The sequence below is a fragment of the Benincasa hispida genome, chromosome 12 (assembly GCF_027475165.1).
Source record: "Benincasa hispida cultivar pf3 chromosome 12, pf3_genome.v1.1, whole genome shotgun sequence".
Taxonomy (NCBI): Eukaryota; Viridiplantae; Streptophyta; class Magnoliopsida; order Cucurbitales; family Cucurbitaceae; genus Benincasa; species Benincasa hispida.
In genome coordinates this window covers 42,987,788-42,994,243 of record NC_143489.1, presented here as the reverse complement: position 1 = coordinate 42,994,243, position 6,456 = coordinate 42,987,788, and positions in this window count along the sequence as shown.

Here is a 6,456-nt window from a genome sequence, read left to right as displayed (position 1 = left end):
TAACTTTGAGATTGGATATTATTACAAGTTTATACTAATTTATCTCCCACTTCCAAGTGCTAAGCCTTATTCTAAAGTCAATAAAACGCACACACTACTGTGTGCCCCTCTTGCCGGTGTTCTCATCGTTTCTATTTTACTGTATCAATTTCTTATATTTTCCATATCAACATAATGATACACTACTACCAATACAATATAAATAATAAGTATGTTAATTCAATAATAAATACAAAATATTTATTTACTAAGTAATTACTTTTTTATATAATTTTTTTCGAAAATATCCATTCATATTAATATTTTATCGATATTTTTTTCAATATTTGTATGAAAACGAGATATTGACGTTTTTCGAATAGAAATTCTACTAAACAAATTTAGTCATCTAAATATTTCCAAATATCTTTAAAAATAATCATTACATAACAAACATGATTATCTAAAGATGCTAGATATTTATATTTTTAGAAATCATTTAAAGATTTTAGTTATCTACATTTTCAAAAAACAAACTATCCCTTAAAATTATCTAATAATAATTCCATGTAATTTAAATTTTGTATCTAAAGTTTAAAAGTGTCTAGTAGGTCAATGGAACTTCAATTCTACATACAGTAGATTTGTGTCACATTTGACGTTTTATAAAATGTATGAACCTATTAGACATATAATTTAAATTAAAAAGTAACTATCTAATAAAACACAATATTTTTTTTATTAAAATAAATATAGCTTAATGATAATTGACGTATAATATCTTTGTTAAAGTTAGAAGTTGGATCTCCAATTCTCGTATTAAATATATAATAACAGTGATCACTATATCATAAGTATTTGACAAATTTATTTATTTTAATAAGGTTAACTTGAAAGGGGAAAATCCAAGCTTCTAGAGGCTTCCAGCTCAAGCATTATGATTGTCCTTCGTTAACTAATGATTTATACGGAAAAAGGACACATGCATTGTGTTGGAAAACGGGGCCTAAAATCATGGGGTTGCAAGTAAGAATTGTTCAAAGTTGTTAGGGCCAATAAATAATTACGTCAAATAGATGGATTTATTTCTTAAATACTTGTATTTTAAAAAGGGTGGAGGAATTTCAAGTTACATACTTTATTTTAACTTTTAAATATTTGACTAAAATTGAAAAAATCACTATTAATAAAGATTTATTGTTGGAAAAACATCCCACTTTTAAAAAAAAACAACAAAAACTGACTAAAATTGAAAAAATCACTATTAATAAAGATTTATTGTTGGAAAAACATCCCATAGGAATTTTTTTAAAAAAAAACAACAAAAACTGACAACACAAGAGGAAAACTTAAAACCGAAGAAAAAACACGAAAAAATTATAACAATCGCACAAAAATTTCTCCCAAACTTACAAAATCATGACCATCCACATCTTTTTCCCATTCTCAAACTAGAATGCAAAAGAAAATTTAACTAGAGTAACACACCTAATTCCTAAGTGCAGTAATTTGAAACTAAAGACATACTTTTTTTACCGTGTTTGGAGGTCATGACTTTCTTAAATTTTTTCGATATAGGATAACTGAATTTATGACAATTGATTTAGTGAACTTTCAATTCGAATAATTACATGTGGTTGTTAAATATTACAAAATCACTGTAAATGAATTTAGTACTAATTACTATTGATATATTGTCAGTCATCGGTATATAATAAAATAATTCCGTAAATTTGAATATGTAATTGTAACCATTTGTGTTGTTCATGAGTGGTTTAAAGTAATTTAAAATTTAAACCCTTGTTTTGTTTGTATTTCGAAAGGATTATTTATTGAATTGGATATTTGAAAGTTTGCTTATACGTACTTCACTAATTTAGGACTTTTTGTTGTTTTCGAAATACTTTAGTACCACCTTAAAATTTAAATTAGATTTATATACGATAAGTTTCTAACTTGAATTCGATACATGACATTTATATATATTGAAAGTTTGATGGAGTTGCATGACATGATGATTAATTAAATAGTTTGGTACACTAATTTGAATGTGTGAAAATTCAAGAACTACAATTAAAAATGTACTATATCTTGAAAAATGATCAAATATAAGGTGTGTTTGGTTTAATTTTTTAAGTGTTTAATTTTAAAAATAAGTCATTTAAGAAAAAAAACAAAGTATTTAGTAACCCATCAAAATAGGTTTTGAAACACTTTTAAAGTATTTGTTGGAACCAAATGTCGATCGTTGTGCCGTGGATAAACCCACGGCCTTGAAAGCAAGATCAGCGCGACCTCCGTACTAAATCACCAAAGCTAGTTGCTCTCCAAGGTTAACACAACTCCCGATCTTTTATGTGCACTCGTCAAAGACTGGGTTGGAACCGATGAAAAACTGCTCAGAAAATAGTAGAGAGAGAAGTAAATGTTGAAAATCTTGAAAACAAAGAATGTCTTGGGATCTTGCAAAACTTTCTTCTTTATAAGAAGATGAGGGCAAAGAAAATGACAAGAAAGCGGCTAGTTCTCAACGACTATAAATGGCTACTTTTTAATGGCTATAAACGATTATAAATGGCTAGTTTTCAATGACTTTAAATATGACTAGTTTCCGATGATCATAAATGTTTTTTTTTTTTTTTTTTTTTTTTTTTTTTTTTTTTAATTTTTGTGTTAGCTATAGGCCTTAACCAAAAATCATTTTCTACATATTTTAAACGGTTTTTTTTAATCAAAATAGTTCAAATAAAAATATTTTTTTTATAAAACATTTTTTTTCTATAATCAATCTAATCATAACTATCTAATGATTAAGAAAGAAGATAGACAAACGAATCAAAGAGAAAAAGAAAAGGCAAGGTTAAATTAATGAAAAGGCCTATGCACTTTTTACTTTGCTTAAAACAAATATTTTCAAACTTTCGAATGTTTTATCATATCTGTAAACTATTTTTTTTTTTTTTTAAAAAAAAAAAATCCATTTACCATTTCTTTAGAAAAATATTTTGAACTTCAAAAGTTTCATTTAATATCCTTAAACTTAAGGGAAAAAAAGTTAAAAAATATTCTCACAATTAATTTGGGACAATTATAAATATAGACAACATTAGACTCAAAGCATTAATACATATAACATAATATAAAAAAATTACAAATATAACCAAATTTAAATAGTTTATCAGTGATAGACTATATTATTGGTAAGAGTCTTGATAGACCATATTCATGGGTAAGAGTCTTAGAAGTTTATCACGGATAGACTTGTCTATATTTGCATTTTTTATAAATAATGTTATACACTTGGTTATTATTTCTAAAAATACTACAAATTGCAATTACCCTTATTAATATCTTTAACCTTTATTTCCTCTCACTCCTTTACATTATTTTACATCTATATATGAACAATAAAAACATTTCAAACTTTTTTTTAAAGGCTAATGATATTAATAAAACTTTTGAAAGTTTAACGAAAATTTTTAAACGAGATACCAACAAAATTTCGTCAGTTGTATAGACAAAAATAGTATTTTTGAACATTTTTAAAGTTTTAAAATATTAATAAGAATATAAAAAATTCATGAATACTTTTTAAACAAAATACTAATAGTTTTCGTCAAATAGAAAGAATATTTTTTGAATTAGTATCAACTCTTTCATTAAATGAGACTATACGTTGAAATAAGTAGTGTAAGAGTCATGAATGTTTAATAAAGTACAAAACTAAATTTAGAATTGGCTATCTAAGCGACAATTTTGGACCCAGTTTCTTGAAATCTTCTTTGAAACTATATCAAGAAAACGAGTGTTTTTTTTTTTTCATACAAGATTTGTATAAATTACGATATTTATTGATTGATTTTTGTCTTAACATTTAGTATTTATTGATCAAATAACTACATAAATAGACTACTAATGTTGACTTATAGCAGGCCCATTTAGAAGGAGACGCGGTCTTTGTAATTAAGAGTGTTTTTGCATTTTGTGTACTGTTAAAATAGGAATCCCAATTTTTTTCTCTCTTTTTAAGAAAGTAATATAAAATTTTGGGAGCCCCATTTTTAATTAATGATGATTTAGTTGGCATTTTACTTTCTATTCGAAACGTGAAAATTGCGTTATATAGCTTTTTTTTTTCTTTCTTTTTTTTTTCCTTCTTTAAAAATTACAAAAAATGACACTATTAAGTTTTCATCTCACAAAACTGACATTTTTTTAAAATTTGTTAAAATAGTTTTTTCCGATTCATCTCTTCGATCGATCATCAAGATTTAATTAGAAAAACAATTGTTTTCTAATGTTGATTGTTTTAGTTCTTTTGGAATTTTCTTAATACATCTCGCCAGATTTAATATCGAGATTCTATATATTTTCAAATTTTATCCAAATTTGTTTATCTTTATCAAATATTATATTCAATTCTTACGTAATTTTTGTCCAATTTTTGTTTCCACAATTGTAAAAATTTTTAAATTTCTAAACGAATTTATCAATTAGATTTTGGCCGATGGATGATTTCATTTTGATCTTAAAATTTTGCAAAAAATATTAGGTAAAATGTGGAAAATTTAAAATCTCGGTATTGGTTTGTCTAATATCAATATCAAAATTTTATATATTTTACCTATCTTACCTAATTTTGTTTTGAAAAATTTAATATTTTCTAAAATTTAAACATAAAAACTAATCACCTGAGATCCATCTAAAAAAAATTCATTTGAAAAAATTGATAAATTTATTTGAAAATTAGAAATTGGGTTAACAATTAAAAAAGTATTTAAGATTTTGATATCATATTTGGTAAAGATAATCGAATTTGGAGAAAATTTGAAAATATATAATATTTGGTATAAGATTTATATATATTCTTTTTAACTAAATCTCGGTGGTTGATGTCGATCGAGATGGATCGGAAAAAACTATTTGAACGAGTTTTCAAGAGGGTGCTAGTTTTGTAAGATGAAAAGTTAAAAGATACTATTTCTAACAATTTCTCTCTTTTTTTTCCCTTTTTATTCATAGTGTCTACATCAGTTATGCACATATAGACTAATCTCATGAGATAATCTGTCTGATCATACAATATTTGGATATTATGAAAATCGATAGGATATTAAATTTTATATAGGTAATAAGTGACCACCATAAATTATAATCATGATCTTTTAGTCCTTTATCAATATCATGTTTTCTATTTATCATTAGGCGTTATATAGGTACAAATAAATATTGGCAATAAGATAGTCCGTTGCGTTGAATCCATAACTCAGTGTCAAGGACACAAATTTAAATAAGATTAAATCATCGCATGTTTAATCGCGAACTTTTGATGTGTCTATATGTGGTCTTGACTTTAAAAGGTATTCATTATCCATTTGACAGATTTGTGTTTTAAATATGTTTTCTTTAATATTGTGATAAAAATATTGAAAATTCTAAAAACAATATTTTCATATTTTTGCAATTTATCAAAATCTTGAATTTTATTTTTTTCAAAGAAAATTTATTAATGTGGGAATTAGAGTGTTCGTTGGTTGGATTGAGTTGGGTTGAAGCACTTTTTAGACTAAACTCATTGTTCGAGTTATAAATTTCTTCGACCCAAATAATTTATGTTAAATAATTAACCCAACCCAACCTAACCATAAAATATTTAAGTTATGTTGGTTCAGGTTAGTTAGGTCCTTTATTAAAATTTTTGTTCTAAAAATAAGTAATGTTTTAATGTGTAAAACATAGTATTTAATTATTTTTATATATCGAATTAAGAATAATAACTCAATTTCAATTTGTATTATAAAAAATTTCTTCCAAAGTGCAAAAAAAAAATTATTTTTAGGAGTTGTTGGAAAATAACTTTATCTAAAACAATCATGATATAAAATAAAATAAAACTAAATATATGTAAAAATAATTGTAGCATAAGTAAAATAGCAATATACTTTTTAAAATTAATAATCAGTTCAGGTTGGTTTGAGTTATTTTACATGAATCCATGAATTAGGAGTGTAACAATAAGCTGAAAAATCGAAAAACCAAATCAATCCAAACCGATCCAATGATCTGGTTTGGTTTTTAGTATAAAATTGGATATCTTAGTTTGTATTTGGAGAAAATAAAAAGTATTGATTTGGATTGATTTTTTATTAGAAACGCCGGTCAAAACCAAACCAATCCATTTGTATATATCTTTTAGTATTTTAATTATTATGGTGTATGTATATTTGTTGTTTAGAAAAAAAACATAATTGTATGTTTTTTATTTAGAAAAGTGCCAAGAAAAAAAATGTCAAATTTCAATTTATGAAAAAAGAAATAGAACCAATTTCAATTTTTATATTAGCAAAAAGGACCAATTAAAAAAAAAGTGGTAATAAAAATAAAAATCGAAAGAAAAAAGGAAAATGCCAAAAACCGAGAACCAAACCGATAATAAACCGATCCAAATAAAATCAATCCAACAGTTTTGTTCTTTAT